Source organism: Haliotis rubra, unplaced genomic scaffold, assembly GCF_003918875.1.
Source record: "Haliotis rubra isolate DU_JTF1 unplaced genomic scaffold, ASM391887v1 Scf257, whole genome shotgun sequence".
NCBI lineage: Eukaryota > Metazoa > Mollusca > Gastropoda > Lepetellida > Haliotidae > Haliotis > Haliotis rubra.
This window is the reverse complement of record NW_025766636.1, coordinates 821,026-846,056: the sequence shown is the minus strand read 5'-3', so window position 1 is coordinate 846,056 and position 25,031 is coordinate 821,026. Positions and strand designations below refer to the sequence as shown.

General features: G+C 41.7%; 1 long non-coding RNA gene across 1 annotated transcript in view; it reads left to right on the top strand.

Moving 5' to 3' along the window:
- The first annotated feature begins 2,491 nt into the window (after nt 1-2,491).
- The window catches only part of LOC124279802, a 54,796-nt gene continuing 32,256 nt past the window's right edge, over nt 2,492-25,031 (top strand). The window contains exon 1 of the long non-coding RNA XR_006899486.1: nt 2,492-2,621. This is a non-coding gene — a long non-coding RNA (uncharacterized LOC124279802). The remainder of the gene's footprint in view (nt 2,622-25,031) is intronic.

Here is a 25,031-nt window from a genome sequence, read left to right as displayed (position 1 = left end):
AGTAGACTATAGCCCCACTACCCCACATGAACACCCGGGGTAGAGTATAGCCACACTACCCTACAGGAATACCCGGGGTCGAATATGGCCCCTCTACGTTACAGGATTGCCCGGGTAGAATATAGCCACACTACCCTACACCCGGGTAGTATATTTCACTACCCCATAGAAATACCGGGTAGAATTATATCTTACCCCGAATGTTAGTCTCGTTGCTCATGCTGTCAGCCCCTGGTTTTCCCTGATTGTAAATGATACAGTATAACAACAAACAAAAGATGCGTCAAGAAACTGTGGTTTCTGTGTATCACAAATATAAGCTTGATAGCCTGGCATCAACTTATCTTCAATTTTTGTCCAGGGGCGGTGGAGTAGCCCAGTGGTTAAAGCGTTCGCTCGTCACGCCGAAGACCCAGGTTCGATTCCCCAAATGAGCACAATGTGTGAAGCCCATTTATTGTGTCCCCCGCCGTGATATTGCTGGAAAATTGCTAAAAGCGACGTAAAACCCAACTCACACACTAACTATTGTCCAATATTAACTGGTGAGGGGGATGAGATAATAAATAATAATAATAATAATTCAAATATTGTTGCAAGCAACGATGCGGCTCCTTGGCTTTAGTTCTATCCACATTATTTGAGGGCTAGAAATCACAGAAGACGTTTTTGACAGGCGAGCGGATCTTCCAAATACAGCCGGGGTCGCGGGGGTCATGTACCTTTTTTTTTATCCTTTTTTTTTTTTTTTTTTTTGAAGAAGTTCTGGAGAAGAAATAGTTCCCTCTTTTATAGGCTGTATCTCAGTTTTTCTTGGCTCTGCGGTCAAAACAATTAGTGTTCTGGAATCAACAAGACTTCATCTACCATACTGGCACTAATTGGACATCAGTTGTGGAAAGTTTGGAATGTCTAGAGCTGATGGTTGTAGCTCAGCACAGTTTTGGGGCAAACTACTCAGAAAACTGCTGAAAAACATGGCCAAAAACTGAAAACAAAAATAACTGCCAAACGGTACGTTTTAGCGACTTGACCCGTCCACGCAAAATTGTTTGGAATTCGATTGTGCATCTGTACAAGAGATTTGGAAGTGTTGGAACAATTACTTCTTGAGATATTTGCTGTCAAACTTTGAAATTTTGGAATTAATTTTGAATTATCTCGCTTTCGCTATTGGGCCTAGAGCCTAGAGATTTTTAAGGGGAATATCTACACCTTGGTGAGAATCTGTGTGATATTTGTAAGCGATTCGGAGCATTGGTTTAGGAGTTATGTTTGGTACAAAAATCGGCGGAATAATAAATAATAATAATAATAATTATCCGAACGATTACAATGGGTCTCCTGTCCTAATTATATAGCGCCTAGTACCCATCTGACTAAATGCTCACTGGACGCTGTAATCAGAATCTGATGATGTGAAATAGTGTTTAACGTCACTTAAAGTGATTCCACTTGCCTGGCGACTTGCATCCAGTAGGTGCATGTGTAGTAATCAGACCTACCGCCCTTTTTATATAGTGAGATACTAGTCTAAAACGCCATTGGATATCTAGACTGTTTATAGAGTGATACGACCCGGTCAGTACCTTTTTTGTCCCTTTTCATGCCGACCGCCAGGCATAGTTACAACACATACCATTTTAACGTCTCTTTTGGGATCGAACACCCTTCTGCCCTAAACACAGATTCGCTGTGGACTTGATCACAGATGCGGTGCTGAAATCATTCTGCGGTTCAATACAAATGTCAGCTCTCGGAGAATACCCCTTGCGAAAATGACAAATGCGACGACAATATCATTGATACTTGATGGAGTGTATAAAGTTATCGTTTATCAGTCTAAATCCCATGATTAATGCCAGATCCATGAACACGGAATTGTATTTTGAAACCATGAATGTTAAAAAAATCGAAATTTGAAATTTAATCTGTTAGAGACTCCATGTCAGAACTCATTGTGGATCACTACAAGTCTGTAATGAGATTGCAGTCGCTCATACATCGAAATACCTCTGAGGCGAGACAAGCAGCGTGGCTGTAGAAAGCGATACCCCTATATTCGTAATGCCTTCCATTGTGTCATCGTCAGTCACGTTAATTACGCCCTTGGCGGGCTTCAAACTTCACGCAAGGGAATTTTAACGAACAATCCACTGTTCTAATTCCGCTCAAGCCCATCGTGGTGTCTTAACATCGATTTTTTTCACCATGGCAGACGAGATTGAGAAACCACGTGACCAAATGTCGTCTGCTTATCTGGCATTTCCAAAATGGCTCCAAGGGAGCGTTCCTCCGGGGCAGCAGTTGGGATCTGTGACAAGAGGGGGCTGGAAAAATTCGATAAAGCTCCGGACTAATTTCTCGGACGTGAAGCCCATGAGAGATGCACGCGCTGCACTTTGGTCATCAGCATAATGTATTCATCCGCGATGACGGAGCGCCACTTGCGCAAGTGACAAAGGATTGGGTGGGCACTGTCAACCGAAGGGAGAAGCAAGGAACTTATTTCACGGTATCGGCAGTTGAGGAGTAAATCTTAGCTCGACCTTACCACAATGACCCTTCTTGTGACAGTATTTCTGGTTCTGTGCCTGGAAGTGTTTCTCGTCCTTTGTCAGGTAAGTTTTCGATAGTTTTTTTATTGACAGCGACTTTTCCCGTTTCACCTGTATATTTAAATGTCACCAACGTGTTGTCACCTAGACATAACGTTGATATGAACATATTTCAGCATTCCGTAAAGCAATCACAAATGTTCATCAACATCTTGAAAATGTTTTAATTAATGTTTCTCCATGAGATGTTTGAGATGAAATCTAAATGTGTCATATATGCCTGTATGTATCAAATGAAATCATCCCCATCATCAGATGGAGAGATGTATATTAGAGGGATGAAACAGGGAGATAATACATCACCGAATTTTAACTAATTCCTTAAACCTGTCTTGCTTATACCATGATGAAAGACAAATTCATTTATGACAAATACATGGATTCATATCAGTTAATAACCCTTTCATTTATCGTTAGTAACATTTCTCATAAACTGCTGGTATTTTATAAAACATATCCCATATTCATAATATTCCATTACGCAAGGAAATGACTTATGGCGAATACGGATTACATTTCCTCGTGTTTTTGTGAAGAAGTATTTCGGAGGAGAAATATATGCATGAGAACGAGCTAATTAAGTGCTGTCTATTTGTGTCACAGCTCGTGTTTTTGTGTCACATATTTGCACATATTTCACCTATAACCCAGTCCAGGCGGAAACTATGATGACGTGTGAAACATGTTGCTCGGGCCGGAATCAATAACATTAAGAAGTGTCCGGTTATGTTTTAACTTTTATTATAACATATAGATGAAAAGTAGGTTGAAGGTTTAGGAGTTGCATCGTACGTCTGTGGTTAAGGCCGATTTACTCAAACCAGATGTACGAACATCTGCAAGATATATTTCGCACCACAAATAGCAGGTTTTCATCTTGATGGACACATTAGCCTTGAAACCAAACATTTTTTAAAACATATGAAATGCCTGCATTAATAAATGCTGTAAAATGGCCAGTTTAGCACATAATCAAATAGCGGCAGCACAGTTTAGCGATCGCCCAAGAGAGGATACAGCATTTAGGAAATAGATGAATAGATGCATCAGTTGGCTGTTGAGATTGTGTTTGTGTCACGTAGCTTAAACGTACACATGTCAGTTATAGTACTATCATGTTTACACATGTCCAGATACGATAGATATACATGCTTAAATGCATCCTTTAAAAGGGGGACTGTTCACCCCCGAGCCCTCAACACTACCTCTGTCATCTGAAACTGTACCTGACGTCGTTTGTACACAGACCCCATCACATTGCGACACCTATACATGCCGTGAACCACGGGCTCATTTGGAGTAGGAATTGCCAAGAAGTGATGTTTACCGCGCTAGATTACTGTCTTTAGAAATACGGAAGAATTGATTCCTGGTGTGTCATTTTGGTCGTTGTATAACTGGCGACTGTTGAGGACGTGTAACAAACGAGTAACAGCTTGTGATACGCACACCACGGGGGTGAGTGCTAGTTGTGGCAAACTGCCTCACTCACTCTATCGGGGTTGGTCAGGGGTGAGAGCTAGCAGGCAGATGCTCCAGCGCGATGAAACAACCCATACCTATCCTGACTGATCTCATACGTCGGGTCCTTGATCAAGCTTCTGTGTGGGTTTGTGTAGTCATGAGTCAAGACTCGTGTACACATGTTTCCGTACAGACGTCAGCAGATGTTGTACCCCTTGTACTAATCAGAACTACTGCCGTCTTTCTCTCTCTCTCTCTCTCTCTCTCTCTCTCTCTCTCTCTCTGTCTCTCAGTCTCTCTGAGTCTCTCTCTAATGCTTGCTTTCATACTCTTCTGAGTGCATGTTAGATGAGCTGATGTAATGGGAGTTGGTTGATGCATAAAATTGTAATCTGCAGTATTCTGCATCACTAACAGACACCATGCTCTGTTTTCATCCAAGACAACCATCCTGCGCCCAATTCTGGATCCTTTCATGGGTTACGGAGGTCTATTTCTGACCGTGATTAGAGCAGTATTTGGAGTAGTTCCACAGTAGTCGCAGTAGGTTTCGTTGTCGTAGTAGAAGACATCTCTTCATTTGAGCAGCTCACCGGCAAGCCAGTTTACTTCTGAAAGCACTACAGCCATACATTGCCATATCAAGACGGTGTTTTGAACTTTACATCAAGCCCCGCGTTGCCTGTCCTCAAGCAATAATGGCTTCATTGAAACAACATTCGTCGTTTTTGTCATCTTTTGGTTTTTTTAGAGCGATTGTATTTGAAGAGCTTCTGATCAAACCAACCGTGTTATTGAACCAAACATACTTATACGCTTCTTGGAACGGATTTTGTCGTTGACATCAGCTGTGATGTTGGTATTAAGAAGTGTGTCTTCAACATATGGGCTTCCTGTCTCGCCGACATCACGTGACCGCCATGTTAGTACAGGGAAACCGTTACAAAGGACATGTGCACCTGCAGCTTGGCTCTGGGTTCAGTTCATTACATTTATTGTAATATTATTGTCCTAAAAGGATGCGTTTGTGTACCGTGAATATCAACAATTCCTGACAGTCTGGGCACCATGACTACGCCACCAGTCTTATTGTCACACCGTTCTCAAATAATGATTGTCGTGACAATAAAGAACCAAAACTGGCGACCACATCAGTAGTTACTGTAGTAACCCCTCGCATCTGCTAGTCTCCTCCTCATACTGCGAATCAAGCGTCGAATCTTCAGCATCGGAATCCTCCGCCTCTCCTCGATGGAGAGCCTGCGTCAAGTCCAGGGCCTAGATTTTCGAAGCTCTCTTAGCGCTAAGATAGTCGTAAGTGAATTTTAATGTATAGCACTTACGACTATCTTAGCACTAAGAGAGCTTCGAAAATCTAGGCCCAGGGCCCCGTTCCACAAAGCGATCTTAGCACAACGATGATCGTAAGCCCATGTTAACATATTGGAGTCACGATTACCTTAACGCTAAGATCACTCTGTGGAACGGGGCCCTGGCAGATTTTGAACAGGAGGATCTCCAGCTCGAACTTTGCCTCCAAGAATGTCCCCCGAAAATGTTCAATGGGGTTCCCTTCGGGGCTCCTGGTATCCTAGGCCTAGATTTTCGAAGCTCTCTTAGCGCTAAGATAGTCGTAAGTTAAGGTTAATGTATGGCACTTACGACTATCTTAGCGCTAAGAGAGCTTCGATAACCAAGGCCCTGGTATCGGGCCATGGTACTGTTTCTAGGGCGTTGTTCTGCAAATGGACGTTGACGGCACGGGAATGGTGAAGCCTAGCGTTGTTAGGATGACTGGAAAGGGGTGGTTATCAACATGTGGCACAACGGCAGTAGTTCCTGATGAAAGCGGTAAAATGGTCCTTCCTGGTACATCCATCTCATCCACCAGGAAGTCATTCGCAGTGAGACACATCCATTGTGTTCAGCTGCATGGTTCTTCTCTTGGTGATATGCCTCGTGACGACGTCTCCATACACGACAACGTGTAGAAGAAGGCCACCAATGAACCCTACGCCAAGTCCTCAATTTGCAGTTTCTCAGAGCCTCCACCACGTCAGACGTTCCTACATGTGTCTTTCTATGAGAAAGAGACATATTCTGATGCTCATCACGATCATTGGACTTTCTTGAGCTTCCAGGTCTTGGACGATTCTCTACTTCACCGGTCTCAGCATGCTTCCTCACATGTCGACTAATGATCCGGTGGTTAATGTTGAAGTTAGCCCCGATGTAGCGACAGGGTGTCCCTGCGTGCTGCTTGCCAATAACTTGCCACCGTCTGCGTCTTGCAACGTCTTGCCACCGTCCGCGTCTTGCCACGTCTTGCCACGTCTTGCCACCGTCTGCGTCTTGCCACGTCTTGCCACCGTCCGCGTCTTGCCACGTCTTGCCACGTCTTGCCACCGTCTGCGTCTTGCCACGTCTTGCCATGTCAAGAAAACATTTTGGTTCTGGCGTCTATTTAATCAGTTCAGAAATCTGCACAAACTGCAATTTCGAAATATATACCCTTAGAGTGACTGGTGCCTTCGCACCACGTGAACATGCGACCCATAGCTTTTGAAATGTTGTGTAAAGCACGTGCCTTACATTCCAGCATAATACGGCATGGTTGCCTGCTTGGACCAAGATTATAAGAAATGCCTTTGGATTCAGACGGTGCTTTTTTAATGCCAAGGTGTTTTTACTGTACGATTGCATCTCATTTAAATGAAATCATACTGCTCCGGAACGATACGTTTCTACCTGAGGTGAATTCCCCAATTGGCGTCGAGGGGCACCAGTGTAGATAATGATATTTACGCGAGTATGACGTGGGTACTTCATATTCTCTGTCATGTCTGAGTACTAAATCCCGATATTTCCGAAACGAGTGCATAGAGAAATGAAGCTAAATTGTTGTAGAAAGGTAATATCAGATTGACCCGAGAACCATACACCCTATATTTTGGGTACGCCCCCAAAGGAGGTGTCAGATGTTCAAGCAGATAAATGTCACTTTATAAAATCCAATTCTGCCCCACAGACTGGGGTGGTCTGTTTTGTCAGCTTTGAAAAGTTGCAAGGGGTAGTGTTGCATTCCCTAAATCATCTAAGCATTCTACTTTTAAGTCAGTGTAAGAGGTAAAGTAACTGTACCGTTATTCAGTCACTTCCGCATGTCTCGTGTTTTCAAATGCTGGAGAGTATCCGAGTCTGGGGTGCATGGTGATGAGGCGGAACTCCTACTCCTGGGAATGATGTGGATCTGCATAAGATTCAGGCTATGGATGTGGGTTTTCAGATAGAGGATGGATCAGACTTTGATAAATAAACTTAAGCTATTTAAGACCCACCGGTGTATTGTTATTTACTGAGAACTAACCAAGCAGTGCAATATGATTAACCTTCGTTAGTCCAGACAATTCTGGGCTGCAGCATTGTATCTGGTCTGATAATTTTGCAAAAGTGAATGTCTGGCTGCCCGACTGAAAACAGGGGACATTATGTACACTTGCGATATTTTACCTGGATGCAAGGTATGACTGTGGTGACACTGAGATCTGACATTGAAGATGTCGGTGTTACGAGCTACATCCCAGGTAACCAGTATATGTTAACACAAGATATCATGCCCACCAAATATCAGTGGATAATTAGCAAATTATGTTGATTGTTTGATTTAAAATCATAAACGACAATGCACCTGGTCAATTATGTGGCTACAACAATCATTCTTAGGCCATTGGTACACAAGTCAGTCCATACAGTATGACCTTTTACGAATATTGCAGGCAGTTGTGAAGAGATTCCAAGTTTCCACATGGATGGCTGAACTAGTCGGCTGCCCGTGAGTCCAGTTATGAATAATTTGTCAGTCAATTCCTGTGGGCGCTTTCGAATAGGTATCCCGCCCACACTGGGCAAGGTGACACAAGTCCAAAAGCCCGTCTTGCTCTTGCATAGGTACAAACAGCCTTCTTGAAACTTTCCCTGGAAACGTGTCGTGAATCGACTCCTCATAGCGAGGCTCTCTATTACTGCTGTAACGCACAGCAATTGTCCAGCTATAACCTGTAAATAATCGAGTCTGGACCATGTGATGAAGTGATTAATATCATAAGCAATGACACAACGAATCAACCACGTCATCGTCTCTACTCGAGAAGATGCCCTTTAGATTTGGTCTTCAGCAACCCATGCTTGTCGTAAGAGGCGACTAACGGGAGGTCAGGTCGCTGACGTGGTTGATATGGTATCCGATTGCGTAGATCGATACTTATGCTGTTGATCACTTGGTTTTCTGGTCCAGACTCGATCATTTGCAGACCGCCGCCATAATAAACACAGTGCATGGCAACAGAACTGTCAGCATGAAGAAACACATTACATGACAGAACTGACAGTAAACAGCATGAAGAAACGTAACATGGCAATAGAACTGACAGTAAACAGCATGAAGAAACACATTACATGACAACAGAAAATTACAGCATTGCCTGACAACGACTGACAGAAGTGGCAAAAGAAATACACTTTGCCTGACAAACAATAAAAACAATGAGAAGTGATATTACGTCATAAAATAATGAGGGCCGACAGGAACTGGAATAGCATTGTCATACTTGTCAGAAGTTGTCGGCTGAACTCAAGTTCACTCTTCGGTACGCGCATCACGCCACCAGAGCTGTATCTCACGGAGGCTAAACATGAGCTGACTGAGGTCAGACAAGGTCAGGCTGACACGCCGAGCATGACTTTATCACCTTGAGCATGTGTAGTGTCGTTCACTTGATACATGATTACCAGATTTGTGTAGAGACAGGTAGATTTGAATGATGGATCGTCGACCACAGAAACTAGGAATAAAGACCTTATGGATGTTCTGGCAGAGGGTGACTAGACTTGTATATAACGTATGGACGCATTCATGTTGCTATAGTATATGCAGCGGTACATATTAACTTCGAAAGTTCCACAAGTTATTATATAAGGATACCGGCTGAAACACGTGAAGCTCTGCTCTTTTATGCCTCAGGATGCCTTGACAATTTCTTTTAAATAGATGGGCGTTCTGTTGGCAAAATTGGTGTTTTTAGTGTATTTGATACATTACAGTGGACACTTCTAAGATACAAAATAGTTCGGGGGGAAGTGAGCTCCGTGGTTCAAGCTTTTCCCATGTCCCAAGGGCCCCGAGTTCGATTCCCACTATTGGTGCAATGTGTCACCATCGAGAGTACTCGAACAGAGAGGCTCACTCACATACGGTTGTCAATTTCTCATTTATTTGAAATCATAACCGGATTCCAGTAAACACATTTCAATTTTGCTTTTTCCTAAAATTTTCTTCAATTATTCTTAAAACATGTCCTCAACGTAATTCAGTATTTTGCGATTTCAGAAACTGCTAACGCATGAAGAACGGAAATCATCAATAATGTCCCTATTTTTAAAAAAAAACTAATTTGTGAAGGAAGAAGTGCTTGACAACGCGAGGGCAGTTTATCCATATTAAAGACATAAAATAATGGGAAACCTAAACAGCATTTACCAGCACAGCAGCTTGTGGTGCGAAAAAATCGAATTCATTTAATTATCTGTTATTATTATTAACAGAGAGTTCGTATGACATTGAAGAAGCAACAGCAGAGAACCTTTGCACTAATTATCCTGCTGTCTGTGTTTCAGCCAGCCCTACCACGCCTTCACCGCGTGTATTAACCATATTCCTTCATTATTAAGGACAAAAGAGCTTATCTAATTACAGTAGAGTATCCCCTCGTTGAGGCGATGTACGCTGTATAACGAGGGGTTCAGGTAGCAATCAGAGGCCCACGTGTACTTCATTACGATCTCGGAAAATCTCCTCTTCCATTAAACATAGCTGAATGGACGTCTCTGACGGTGCCTTGTCTTCCATTTCTCTTGTTATAATTACACACACAGGCAAATTACTACTGTACTTCGGTTTATGTATTCACTTTTGGACGTAGTTCGTGTGGGGTAAGATCTATATTGATTTGTAACGGGTTCTGTTTAGTCCACCAAATTGTTGTTGTTATCTCAACACGGCTCTGCCATGACATCATCAATGTGGAACATAGACTGGAACCTGTCTCCATTTCAAAATTAAAACGAACTGATAAACCTTTCCAACTTTGCCAAATGATGTCTGATGCAATTCTGTGTTTTGGCTTGTATCATACTGTTACCATGTTTCTTCAGGTCACTTGCTTATGTTTGTAACGGGTGTCATTGTTGAGGCAAGATACGCTCGCCTTTACACCAACTGATATTACCACTGCTGGTGTTATTGCTGATGGTATCATAACTATTTGATTTCATAAACACACAGGGTAGTGAAGAAGGAATCTCCTTTCAGCAGAGATTTCTCTTGATTATGTAAGTGGTTTGTAGCCTATGGTCACTTCTATTTTGGTAATAAAACTCAATGATAAATGTGCATATAGGATTTTTGGTTTACCGTTGGACCCCAAAGGCCTTTTTGAAGAACTCTTGTTAGAGTTACATTTATACAACTTCAAAATTTCAAATTTCAAATACATTTTGCTTATATTTGCACTTCAACTTGTTATACCTACAGAAAAGCGTGACAATAAGACATTATAAGCCACCCTGTCCAGTTTTGACACGGGGTGCGTTCTTGATAAACTTGAGACAGCTGTACAGAAATGTAGTCTTTGTCATAGCAGTTAGCAAGTTTGAGATCACAATAAACTTAGACGATGCGACCATAAATTTTAACTCACTTACACATACACACACGCACACACTGACTGACTGACTGACTGAGTTTAGTTTTACGCCGCTTTTAGCAATATTCCAGCCATTTCACGGCGGGGGCACCAGAAATGGGCTTAACACATTTTGCCCATGTGGGGAATCGAACCCGGGTCTTCGGCGTGACGAGCCAACGCTTTAACCACTAGGCTACCCCACCGCCCCCCACGCACACACAATATCACACCAACAAGAATATGCACACAAGCAAAAGTACTCAAACCCACACTTACCCTCTCACGCGCAATCACTCACACATACACACACAAGCACTCATATATGCACACAAGCACTCACATATATACACACAAGCACACACACCCTTGCTCTCACACAACCACACAGTTACCCTCACACTACTCACACACACACACTTGCTCTCACATAAACATGCAGTTACCTACACATTACACTAACACATACACTCACAGGCACTCACAGGCACACTACACTCACTCACACACTTGCTCTCACACAAACACACAGTTACTTACACACTACACTAACATATACACACACAAGCACTCACAGACACACTACACTCACTCACACACTTGCTCTCACACAAACACACAGTTACTTACACACTACACTAACATATACACACACAATCACTCACAGACACACTACACTCACTCACACAAACACACATACACCAAGCCACAGCCACAGCCATGTAATGAGTTACACAACATGAGTCATTAGGCAGCTATTACTGTCTTGGCAACCTCGCTAGTCTGTGACACCTGTGATCCTGGCAGAGGTACCTTGTTTTGTATGACGGCGGATCTGGCGAGTTGCCAAGAAAACAGCTCATGTCCGTCCACTGCCCTGTACCGTCGTAGAAGATAGGAACAAAAGGTGAATGTTTACGAAAAGACGAAGATATGCTTATGTCAAACACTTGTCCAGATATCTTTGTGATTTAGTGAACAAATGTACGAATAATGCCAAGAACTGGCCCGAATGTGAAGCCCAGTGATGAATGAAACGGAATAGCCAAAAGAGACACACGGAAGCTATCTCCCCATCTGTGGTCACGGGTGCCCAAAATGTCTGATAGCCACAACTCTGCAACTGTACAGAGTATGCTCCCTTAGTAGCAAGACCTGCCCTTCCTAGGTACGAGTCATATATTGACGTTGTGCTTCCCTGTACTTCACGGGGTTGATATGTGGATGTCAACATTCCACAATATCAACTGGAAGGCCCATTGGCCTTGTCTAACACAACAGAACAGCCGCAACTGTGCATCAGGGTATATAATTGATACAGATGGTATGACACTCACACAGACAAAAAAAAGAACAGAGCAGCCCCTGGGTATGAAACGGATAGCAGCCACCAATACCTATATTGCCAGAACCGTTGGTTGCTCCCAAGTTTCGATAAACAAATTGTTGCAACGTTTCTGAGTGGCCAGGAACTGGCAAACCCAGGGTGACTACGCCCAATGAAGACCGGTACTTTGCATCTCCGGAAACCATTCCTGCCAGTGACGCCATCAACGACGGATGCCATGGGGCATATGGTTAGTCGACACAGGGCGACACATGCGAGACAGGGCTCAGGGCTCGAGGACTTAGGGATACAGACTGGACAGTTATTGACAGCGCAACATCATTATCAGAGAGTGAGTTTGACCCGTCGTTGGCAGCAACGTGACTGGCAGAGGGACGTCTTCACAAATGAAGCCGGTTCTGTATGTCAAAGCTTATTGAAGACAGCTTATTGTGCAGCAAAGAAATCAAGGATGTCGTGCCATTTGGTGTGGTGAGGAATTCGTGGGTAGCAGACATCACCACATCTTCGTCCAACTGCTCCACCATTTCTACAACAGCTGTCATCTGGAGTCCTTTATGAAACCCCATACAGTCCGAAATTGCACAGCGCTGCCTTTCAGCCAACATCGTTAGCGTGTTGCGCTTTATGCTCAGTTGAATGTCCACATTGAACACCACTAGGATGCCATGAGCTGTCATGTTTCACAGAAAAATACACAGTCCAACCAATAGACAAGGTTTGATACAGGCCTTCCAAAAAGAATGGCGACGTATGCCGCTTGACGTCATCAAACGACTCTTTACTTCTGTGCACCGGGGAGTTTGTGCGTAGAACCGGGGAGTTTGTGCGTGTATTGAAGAAGGTGCTAGTGATGCACGCGATTAATATGGCGCGTCACTGAACTTTAAATTTAGATGTGTGCCCATTGTCCATTATGTTGAAAGCTTGTGTTGGCTACCCCAGCTCAGTTTGGGCAACTGTCACGCTAATATCGGTTGCTGTATGACAGTCATTGCAAATGTGGTTTTCCTTGATCTTCGCAATACTATTTACTTAATGCATCTTTTTTGTTTTCTTTTATAAAATAGATTGAATAATGTTACTTTTGGCTGTCAGTTGGTATTCATCCTAATTTATACATAATCTTCATTAACGTCTTTTGGTAAATCTTAATATGTTTTCTTTACATCTGCACAGATACCAAAATGCACATTGAAGCAGTGAAGTATTTATATTGGAGGTGTTATGTAAACCATTTTGAAGAGAAATCCTGACTAAATATACTATTGTGCCAAAATCTACGTGGTTACAATCCAGACAAACAAAGCTATATTACTCTGAAAACAAGAAGCTTGAAACTTGAGATTGATATTTGATTTTAAAGATATACAAGCCCTGAGCGTACATAAGCATTATGGTCGAACATTCCCAAAGGGTGGTCAAGTCAGGTGAACAATTTGATAAAGTCAACAACAAATATCATTAATGCTATGCAAAAATTGAAGTGTAGAATATGTTTAAAACCTCTAAACAAGGTGTATACTATTTTTATTCGGCCTCGCCTTTAATATATCAGTAATGGGGTGGTTGTTCAATAGAATTAAATGAAAATTTGGGACCCGGTTTACCAGAATTCCGAAATACTCCCCAAGACGCTCTCTCTATAAAAAAAGTGGTTGGTGTACACTTACAGAAAGAAGAAAGTGTTGCAACTTCTACTTTTTTTAAACAAAATTAAGAACTATGTTACTAGTCTTACTTGTTGGATTTTTACAGTTGATGAAATATGTATATAAATTAACAAAGACACGAAAAACCTCAATAGCATTATATGGAACAGTATTATTTTGTCAGCCACTTTTATTTTCTGAAGGTTCAGTATATAAGTATTTCTGAAATTCTTAACATGAAGTGGTTTTACTTTATATACAAGAATGTGTGTTAACATTAATGGGTTTAACTTTATATACAAGGAAGTGACTTAACAGTGAAGAATATATATATTTGAGCTTACCTGATACTAATCATTTGTTTATACGATAATGCAATTATATACGGGAAATGGCAACAAATGTAACCTTAGACAGCTTTGTAATAACCATATACTGTATAGTGAAGGTCAGTTAAACAAAGACTTATTGGGGGGAAACATTCTACTTCAGACATATTCATTCTTTCTTGGCTGCAGTACATTTCAACAGTTCAAACAGAGACAGTTACTGCCGAGACATACAGATAAATGAATCTACAAAGGACATCTTTAAAGGTTGAAGGTCTGGGCAATTAGCTTTAATCTCCCAACTGCAGACACAGACGGTCTCCAGTGCCACTCAGCAACGTTTCCTGTGGTAGCGTGTTGATGGTGGTCATGCCACTGTCATCACCGTCGTCACGGCATCCTTCTGACTCCATCTTTGTTGTCTGCATGTGGTGTTTCACCGGGAGTATTAACATCATATCTTGTCTTGTTACTACTTTGTTTTCCCTCAGTATCTGTGCTCAACATTTCGTACGTTACTACATCGAGTGTATTACTACATCCCGTGTTACGACATTGAGTGTGTTACGACATTGAGTGTATTGCTACATTCCGTGTTACAACATTGCGTGTGTTACTACATTCAGTGTTACAACATTGAGAGTATTACAACATTCCATGTTACAACATCGAATGTATCCATAACTGCATCCCGTGCTACAACATTACGTGTGTTACTACATTCCGTGTTACAACATTGAGTGTATTGCAACATTGAGCGTATTACTACATTCTGTGTTACAACATTGAGCGTATTACTACATTGAGTGTATTAGTGTGTAGCAATATTTGCTGCTATAGTGCTGGACGACGAAAGTAGATCGCAAACTAACATCACCCCGCCACCTGAAGATGAAATATTTGTTCCATTACCTAAGAACCAGAGGTCAGTCGGGGAAGGCGAAGATTATATCAAACACGGACATTTCCTCAGTTCTTTTTGGTCTATAGCACATGTTTTAGTCTGATTCTTCAGCTGACCTCGTGCTAGCTGTTGTGGGTTTTGATGTAGCCACGTCGTAGCCGCCTATAATCACGAGACATATCGAGAGTCGAGTTTGTGTGTACTGTTGAGTTGGTCGAGCCGTCAAGGACCTAGGCTATAAATTAAGGAACTGCAGTACTTTCTTACTTTGCAGAATTTCTGCATATTTTGTCAAAACTTTGAAGGACATTGCAACTAAAGTGTACCGACGGCGTTTACAAAGGCGTTGGGAGTACAGAGAAGGGGAATTTTTTTGGCCATGAGGACATTATAAGTCATGCAAAAGGGTAATGGTAAGGGTAAACTATGTATGTTTAGTTGTTTGTCGGGCACGATGACACTCAATCAACCAAGTCACGGAGCCATTAGTGTTCCATTAGGTCGCTGTTTATGTGATCCATTAGGTCGCCGTTTATGTGATCCATTAGGTCGCCATTTATGTGATCCATTAGGTCGCCGTTTGCGATATGCATACGTCGCCCATGACCTTCTAACCTCAGATTCCATGCAGTCCACTCAACATGGCTAAGATACAATACAAGATACAGTAATGTCATGAAATTGTCGCTGCACAATGACAGCCTGTAGCTAGCCAACGTAATGGTTCCTGTCCACTGAAAACAAAGTATAGTAACGGGGATGTTGTTTCACACCGTCAAGTGAGATGCGGTGATGTTGAATGTAACATGGTGGTCGTGCAGGCCAGTGAGTATGGTTTTACTCCGCTTTAAGCAGGACGTCATGACACCATGGGCTTCACACATTGGACATGTGATCGCACAAGATGAACTGCGTTCAGAGTCTAGAAATGAATGTATCTACAAAACCACAAAGAGAAAGTATGAGGTGAAAACATATTCCCAGCACAGCCTAGACGTTATCAAGTACACGAGGAACACAGTAACACAAACACACCTGACAAAGACGTTCAAAAAACAAAAACTAGAAAGTCGAAAGACGCGAAAGGATGGCAGGTTATTGCAGAATGTTTGTCAAATGCGACATTCGGGTTTTTTTTGTTAGTTTCAGAAGCAGCGGAGTTGTTTTAACCAAGTGAAAACTTGTGATTGAATTATTCATAACACCGGTTGCACAGCTGAAAGCTCAATCTTCTTCAGAACACGTATCGCGGTTTTGATTAGATTACAAGAATTTGCCTAGCGTGTTATACAAATCATAAAGGTTTGGGTTTCATGGCTTACAGAATAGATGTAAGTACTTGATGGGCATGCGAGGCGTTAGGTCACGTGGTCCTGTATTCCTCCGCGGGAATAACCGAAGTGCGCCATGTATCCTGACGCCTCACTGTACAAACTCAACTTTTTCAAATCTTGAGAAAAATCTTTAACCGACCCTCTCCATGAGATCAATACGTGAGAGATGACTGGATCTGCGTAAGACAACAACTTCATTCCCTAATTAGATCTTGTCTCACAAGACACCCGGAGGGAGAAACCTTCCTTTGTTCACAAACAACAGTTAGTGTTCGGGGCGAAATGGTTGAAGAAAATCCAAATCCTTACACGATGGGAATATTTTGCAAAGCGATTAAAATGATTATTTTATAACGTTTTCGCAAAACTGCATGACAAATATAGTGAATGTATACATGATTTACCGTTCCGCGAACAAATGGCGATGAATAGTTGGAGGCGGAAGTGCACGTTCGTTCCTACTTCATCAGGAGGGGGTTGGAGGGCTGGAGTTCAGCTTAGCCCCAGCCTCTTAAAAGGTTGAACCAACACATTTAGAAATAACAGTTTCTAGACAAATGTATTATTTTTCTCCATCTGTTTGTTCAAAATTATTTTTGGGGCGAATACCGGGCATTGATACGTTATCAGGCGTGGTAGCTGTAGTTAATATTAGTGCGATAAAAGGCATGTAAGCATGTAACAAGGTTGCGTTAGATATCAAGCTAGGTAATCAAATTTGTTTCCTCATGTAGTTGGCATAGTGGTTAAAGTGCTCGCTCGTAACGGGTTCGAATCCCAATATGGGTACAATATGTGGAACCTATCCATGGTATCCAAGTCGTGATATTGTCGGAATATTGCTAAATATGGAGTAAATGTATAATCATTCAATTAATCTGTCACTCACAGAATAGCTTACATTCATGTATTTCATAAAGTTACGCAAAGGCGAGACTGATCATGTATACACTAGGAAACAAAGCTCAATTTACTAGATATTGAATACATTTAATGAAATAGCCAGTTTTGAAATCATGCACAGGCATGTTATGACAATACCATATACTTGTGGTTTTGCAGTGTGCCATCTTGAAATACAGAAGCCAGGCTTTGAGACGCTTATGGCTAAAGTCATTTGAGACCCCACCCCACCCCACACCGCATGATTATCTCCCTGCATAATGTGACCGGGCCGAAGACTTAGGCTTGCGCTTTCTAAAAACCTGGAAACTACGCTTTATTAACCAGAGCAGTATGCGTGGCTGTATTTTTGTACATATCCTTAAATTTACTGATCAACTGTGGCATCGAATAGAGTGTCCTGAAGTGGATAATGGAGAAAGCATTACGTATCACTTATTGTAACCAAAACACGAATATCTCCGCCAGAGCCTTGTCATGTACGTGACATTGTGGCAATAGGACGGCACATGATCAGATGTAAAGTCACCTTAAACAGCATTGTAAATAGAGGTTTACCGGCAGTATCCTAGACATTTGTTGATATGAGATAAATGTCAAATAAAGACACATTGACGTTTGAGATGTATGAAAATAATGGAGGGTGGTGCTTAACTTTTTATAATGTGTATATATTATTTTGTCATTTAGATCGGAAGTGCGCATGCATGAAATGCAGCAGGAGTATTGAATGTTTACAGATGTGATGGAAACAGGACCAATATTGTGCAAACCTTCGATTTTTCTTTCAGTAATCAATATCTTACCCTTTGCACGTTAACGTTCGACTGCTACTATCTCTGAACATCTCCCAACAAACATCATCATTGTCACGATCTTCTTTAAGGGTTTGTGCATGCGCTGTCACACCTAGCAACAGATTGCACGTGCATATTTGTTACCTTCACGTGCATGGCCTAGGTGCACATTTTCTTTATGCATCGATGGCATTTTTTATGAATACTTGAAGTGGCAATAGTGTCCTCAGCAGTGGATGAGCACGCAGCTCATATACATACTCCAGCCTTGCTGTGATCAGGGGCACCAGAAAACTACTTCATGCACTGAACTCATGTGGGGAGTCGAGTATCTGCCGTAACACAATCCAGATGGAACTCTGAATAATTGGGGGTGTCCCGCTCCCAGATCTGCAGTAGCAGGACTGAATATGTTGAATGATATTGAAAGAAATGGTTCTGTTTACTTTCTTCGTTTTACAAACAGGTATACAACAAAATATTATTGCGTTGTAAGTAGTAGTGATGTACGTTATGTTTCCGCTCTAATGTTAAATACACTATACATATACTTTTATAGATGGTTGTAAAGTCTTTACAGTAATCCTATCGCGGGCTAAGTCGTTGTGTTATGTACATCCATAAACCGAGGACACACAAACCAGGCTTGCATCCTCTGGACATTTACAGTGCAGGGAGAGCCTTCATTCGGCCTACATTACATTTAGAAAGTTGTACGTCTTGAACATCAAATGTTTTATGATTAGGCTATAGAGTTTGGAAGTAATTAAGGTCCGGTTTTAATTCGGAATATCTCAACTCCGAAACAGGAATAGGAATAGCGCCCTTTTGTTGACGAGGTTACAGTTTCTGGATTGGCTTGTCTGAGTCTGACGTAAGTTTGGGTCATTGCTGGGAATACCTTCCAAAATCTGTTTCAGTAGATGTCTTGCTCTACAATGCATCTGTAAATATATGCAGAAATCCCTGAAAGGAGCTTACGAGGTTAAACCACTGGAACTGTCATGGCGGATATTGTCGTCTGCTGCAGATATAGGTACGACCACTTCACAATGACCACTAACAGCTCTGGGGCATATGCACCCACAACCTATGCAGTATATTTCATCTCGCATTCCTATATTTGATTGTCACAAACAAAGTTTAAGATAAACGGAAAAATCATTTATTTGTCTGTAAGAATAATTTATATCTCTCAGATCAGGTTTCTCTTGGGGCAGAACGTAGCCTATTACCAAATAAAAACAAACTTACCAAAAACCGTTTGCAAACGTCTGCTTGAAAAAAAATCGAACAAATCCCATTTTAGCTGTCGTCTTCCATTACCGGAGTGGGCGTCTCAAAGATGTAGAAATCGAAGGGAGGGTATTTCACTCACCCATTTCATTAGCAGAGCGTTGTAAGTACTGGCGAGGTGTATATCGGTAGCACAGGTTGTCTTGCATAGTAGGACTCTCCAGGCTTTGGCATGTCCTTCAGGAGGGTAATGGGAACGGTAACTCCAGCCAACGTCACTGCACGGAATAAAGAGAGACATCTTAACCGTGATTGCCAGAACGCATGGCGTCGTCTTCTTCTCCGAGGACAAAGTACGCCTGCACTTTGGGTTACGTTAGAGGCAATCTGTGCGGAAGTTGGGTGTAAACCAGCTTTGCGCTGTAGGCTACTGTGCGTGGCATGGAGTGTCGTGTTGCGAAGGTGAAGGTTTGAGGAGTTTTCTCAAGTTTCTCTGTCAAAGTTATTAAAACCATTTCGTGACACTTCATCAATGTAAAGGACCGGTGAGTGTGTGAGTGAGCGAGTTTAGTTTAGTTTTACACCGCTTTTAGCAATATCACGGCGGTGGACACAGAAATGCGCTTCACACATTGCACCCATGTGGGGAATCGAACCCGGGTCTTCGGCGAACGCATTAACCACTAGGCTACCCCACGGTCATGTAAAACGTCGGGTACATTTACGTAAATGAGTACTCGCATCAATACATGCTTCTTCATTTTATCTTTTTTTTCTATATTTTCTGCGTTATTCTTAAAATAAGACTTTCACTGTGAATATCTAGCTGGATGGTATACTGTTAAGGTGTACGTCCGGGTTGTACAAGCATTGGGTCAAGGCTTTACGATACCCTTTTCAACCCTTAAACCTTCATACAAAACAATAGTTTTGAACACTTTTAGAGTTGTGGTTTTTTTCACAAAGCCAAACAACGACGGACTTCAATGTTCATTTTTTCTATCTCTAATTTAAATATACAAACGCTGCTTGTCTGGATGTAAGATTAATAAAGATGATGTAACTATGTTGTAGCCGTGGCTATATGAGACGGACGTCTTCCCGGGGGTGGGATCCCGGACCTGATTAATACCATCACATCCCGGACATTCCGTTACCCTGGCAACGGCTCATTATTATTGAAATCGGATATCTTCATCATAATTGACAATGCCCCATTTGGTCATAAAATGTATAAGATAATCGACAGTCTAATAACTCGCACACCAGCTCCTTAACATTATCGGTCGGAATCCATTAAAACTGAAGTTTATTTTTATGGAACAATACAAATTAAAATAACGCGTTCAATTTTTATAATGACGGTGTGGTTGTTTTACCTTAATGTTTCAACAAAGTGGTTTTACCCGTCTAGTAAGACGATGTGCGAAATATCTGACTCACGGCTGTTGATTAGGCTGAATGAAGAAAGCATGTTAGTCCACGAGCTTCAGGCGACGCGTGAACGCCATTATAACGAAGGCATCTGGCTAATGGGAAGGGTTAAGAGGCATAAGTTAAGGCCAAGTCAGAAACGTTTCTTGTTTAACAGCACAGACCGAGCGCCCAAGTTGTCCCCCTGTAAAGTTGCTGCATTTTGCTCTATTTCACGCATTTACAATTTTTTGGCATTTCGAATAAGATTATACATGTATTATGGTCCAGAAGACCATAGATTATTTCTTTTTTCTTTTTTAATCACAGCTAAATATACAAACTGGTTTGTTTTTTCATTGACTCCAGTGGTAATTATGGTGAGTGTGGTTGAGTCGGTGAGATGAAAGTGACGAGAAACGAATAACATGTGTAGTGGAAAGCGTTCCGATGATAGTACGGGTTGCATTCAGTAGTTTTGGAGAATTCAGCATCTTCAAGTGTGTACGTCTAGTGTGTCATCGGTCGTGTTGACTTCCACTACAGCGGAACAGCTCTCAACACCCCGGATAATAACAGAGGAAAGATCATGTGTTCGACTAAGAGGTCTTTGTGAGAGTACAGCGAAACCTTCGAGTTAACAGTATTTCGAGACAACTCTAGTTAATGGAGCTGGCTCCGATCTAGTAACGGGACAACTGTAGGTTTAACGTGGAGATCGAGATTGTTCGACTTCAAGAGTAACATGTCTGTTTCATAGTAATAACAACAGTGGACTGATATCATGCCGCCAATTTGGTACCACGACAAACTTTAATCCTAGCCTTTTTAATGTCTCCTTTAGGCCTGTACATGTTTGGTGCTTCAGATCTGTTCGGGACTTGAAAACTGTTTGATTTATTGTTTCTACATTTCCATGTCATGAAATCTGTTTTAGTAAACTGTTGCATATACATTCAGGTATCTTTGGATCTGCAAGCGGTTGATTTATGTCCTTTGGCGTAAATGTTGAAAATGTGTGGTTACATTCATGAAGCAGTTTGATACGCCAGACATTTCGTTCCAGTAACAGCGATTTCATTACATTCAGGAATGATGGTGTATGTTTTACAAAAGGAGAGTAGTCCTCAGTATGATCCCATGCCTCAATGCCACAAACAAAAGTACAGAGAAACATTCATGTTGACATATAATCGATTACACATAGTAGAGATATTCACAAAACAGATGACAAAGAATATACTTGGATCTCATTAAATCACCATGTATGTCAGACAGCGCGACCCATTAAACGTGCGATCAAACGTCCGCTCTTTGACCACCAGTGCCATTTTACGGCCGAATATTTCAACGTTTTAGCGCATAAAAACAACCGTAAGCTTGGCATTCGATGGCGACGCTCTCAAAACCTCATAAATAATCATACAGGGCTGTCTAGCAGAGGGCGGGGGACAGCCTTTCCCTTGCCATCCACAGCACGCGCTGTGACTCATTCCGCGTCCTCTGAGGGGCGGGGAGAAAGTTGGGAGGGGGGCAAAATAAAATCACAGGGGGCTATTACCTCCTCCCTCGCCCTCAGTAATGACGTCGAAGGTGAATGGTTACTGTGGTGGCACCAATGGTTATGTCGTCTCGTTGGTGCTGATGTATTCCACACCACAGACTGGTTCTGTGACATGGTGGCGTCAACCGGCTTGGTCATACAGGGGTGTAATCAATGCTGAGAGGATCATCGCCATAATCGCCGCACAAGCGGTATATTTTGTTGTTGCAGTGAAAGCAAATTTGATCGAAATGGTGTTCCAGATTATTTTGTCTATTAAGAAACGACCACAATCAAATATTCTCAAACCACCATTATCCACTCTCCCTTAAAGTGTATTTGGAAAGGTAGGTCAATGGTTGAAGTGTTACAAGGTTCCAGTCCCCATATAGGTAGAATTTGGGACGATTATAAGCGTTTGCCTTCATCAAACTAGAACATATGGGATTACAGACAGACAAGATATTTTATTCAGTATAAAGGCCAAAGGCCCATAATACAAAATAAATTAGTTGAAATAAGCGCACATAAAAGTGACAGGTTTATGTTTTCACAGATGCAGCTCTAGTTTTATGAATACATTTCAAAAATTTACAAACATTTATGATAATATTTTTATCTTTACTGTTAAGTAAGTGTACTAAGTTATGTTTGCTAACATTATCATACAAAACTGGAGTAATAACTTGTTTCTAGCATCATTATATAATTTACAATCAAAAAGGACATGTGTTTCATCTTCAATAGAGTTCATATTATCTAATTTACAGTAAAAAAACAGCCATTGGTATGTCATTATATCTTCCTACTTCTATACCTAACCCAAAATTGCTACACCTGAACTTTGCTAGAAGAGATTTTAGGTAGGGAGAGATAGATAATAATAGGTAGCTTTCTACATGCAATAATGATTAAAGTCTTTGTAGGCAAATAAATCTGAACGGTTGTGAACAGTGGCAGACCATGATGTTTGAGATTTTCCGAAAGCCGAAGTTTAAACTGCTGCATACTTAGTAAATGTCCTACTATCACCGACATCCTGTGAGAGCCATACAAACCCAAAACCGAATGTAAATAAGATATATTTTATATTTGTAGCCCATGTAGTCCTACCCGAATCATCAAGAGATTTCAACATATTTATAACCCTGAAATGGGAGTAAACAAATTGAGGTTGTGTCATTTTATAGGTATCTTGGCATAGTATTTACTCCTAGGCTATCATGGACTAAGGCTCACCATTGTCTGCTCTCTCAGGGTAATAAAGCACTTGTATCTATCTATTCCTTTCAATGAAATTTTGGTAATCTGTCAGCTCAGGATCTCTTTAAGTTGTTTGATTCTGTCATTCTGCCTATTCTGTGTTATGAGGTTTGGGGAACATCATATTGTAAACTTATTGAAGTCTTCAGATTAAGATTTGCAGACAATATCTTAGAGTTGGCAAAAATGTAAGTAGTAGTGTGGTTCTAGGGGAATGTGGCAGGCTTCCATTACAAATCTATTATATGTCTAGAGCGGTTAAATGTTGGTGTAGGTTAATTCAGTTATGGGATTACACTTTCTAAGTAAAGTACCGATTTTGTTTTTTGTTAGGCTTGTTATTACTTGATCTAGACAACCAGTTGACCTACTTCCATTTTTGTGAAAGCCATGGTGGCTGAGAAGGTTAGATCGCGGACTTGTGCTGGCGGTTAGGTGCCTGACTCTGAGGGTGTGGGTTGGATTCCCTGATGAGACAAAACCTGGAAAATCTACAATCTATGTTAATGTTTTCCCAAATAGAACATATGTTACATTTGCCAACTAAATGGCACTGTGTCTTCACTATACGTTTGTAGTTTGTTAATTCAGCTAAACAACCTTCTTACTCTCTTCCCAATAAGGTGGACATGTGTTCAAGTAGACGTTGAACCCAACTCGCTCACTCACTCAACAAATTCATCTCGGGATCCTCTTCCCTGTGGCGTATGGCGTTGCAGCTGGATGGCTAGACAGGTGTCCCTTTGTTGTACCAGGATATAAGGGTTGCCAGTAGCAGGATGTCATAACCTAAGAAGATGTTATACAGTGTGAGTGTGTGAGCGTAGCTGGACACCGCTGTTAGGTGTAATAGTTCAGATATATGAGATTAAGCGGGAGAAGCAGGGACTGGTAGCAACGTCATTGAGGCACGATGACCTGACCAGCTCTAAGGACAAGTACTAGATATTCAAACCGATTAGCAATAAAACTATTGCCTATATTGCTGTAGTTACCAAATTAATACAGACCCCGCCAGATTTAATGGACCAGAGAAATATGGCTTTTTTGGGGAGTCAGTGTTTTAACAATGCATTTCTCGGAACCTCTATCACTATCAATCCGACTGTTGATTTTGTCAATCCGAGGCTGGTTTATAACTCGTATTCCCAAATGAAAGCCAAAGGCGGGTAATTTGAGACTGCCAGAACGATTGGAATGGATCAAGGGGAATGGATCAAGGGCCTGGAGATGTAGAGGATGTCACCCTACGTCTTCGGTATCCCCCGTATAGATAAAAACCCTCGTTAATCCAGAATCCCCTCCTTCCGGTCGAATACTGCTGATGCCGCTTCTGTGCATGCAATGTGACGTTACTTCACTACATGATTCAGCGATCCGGAACTGTCATATCCGAGCTGTTTTAATTGTAATAGAAATCGTGTAATGTCCAAGAAATTGTTCAAGGTACCGTTTCATCTATCTCTCATATCAGCCTGTACAATGTA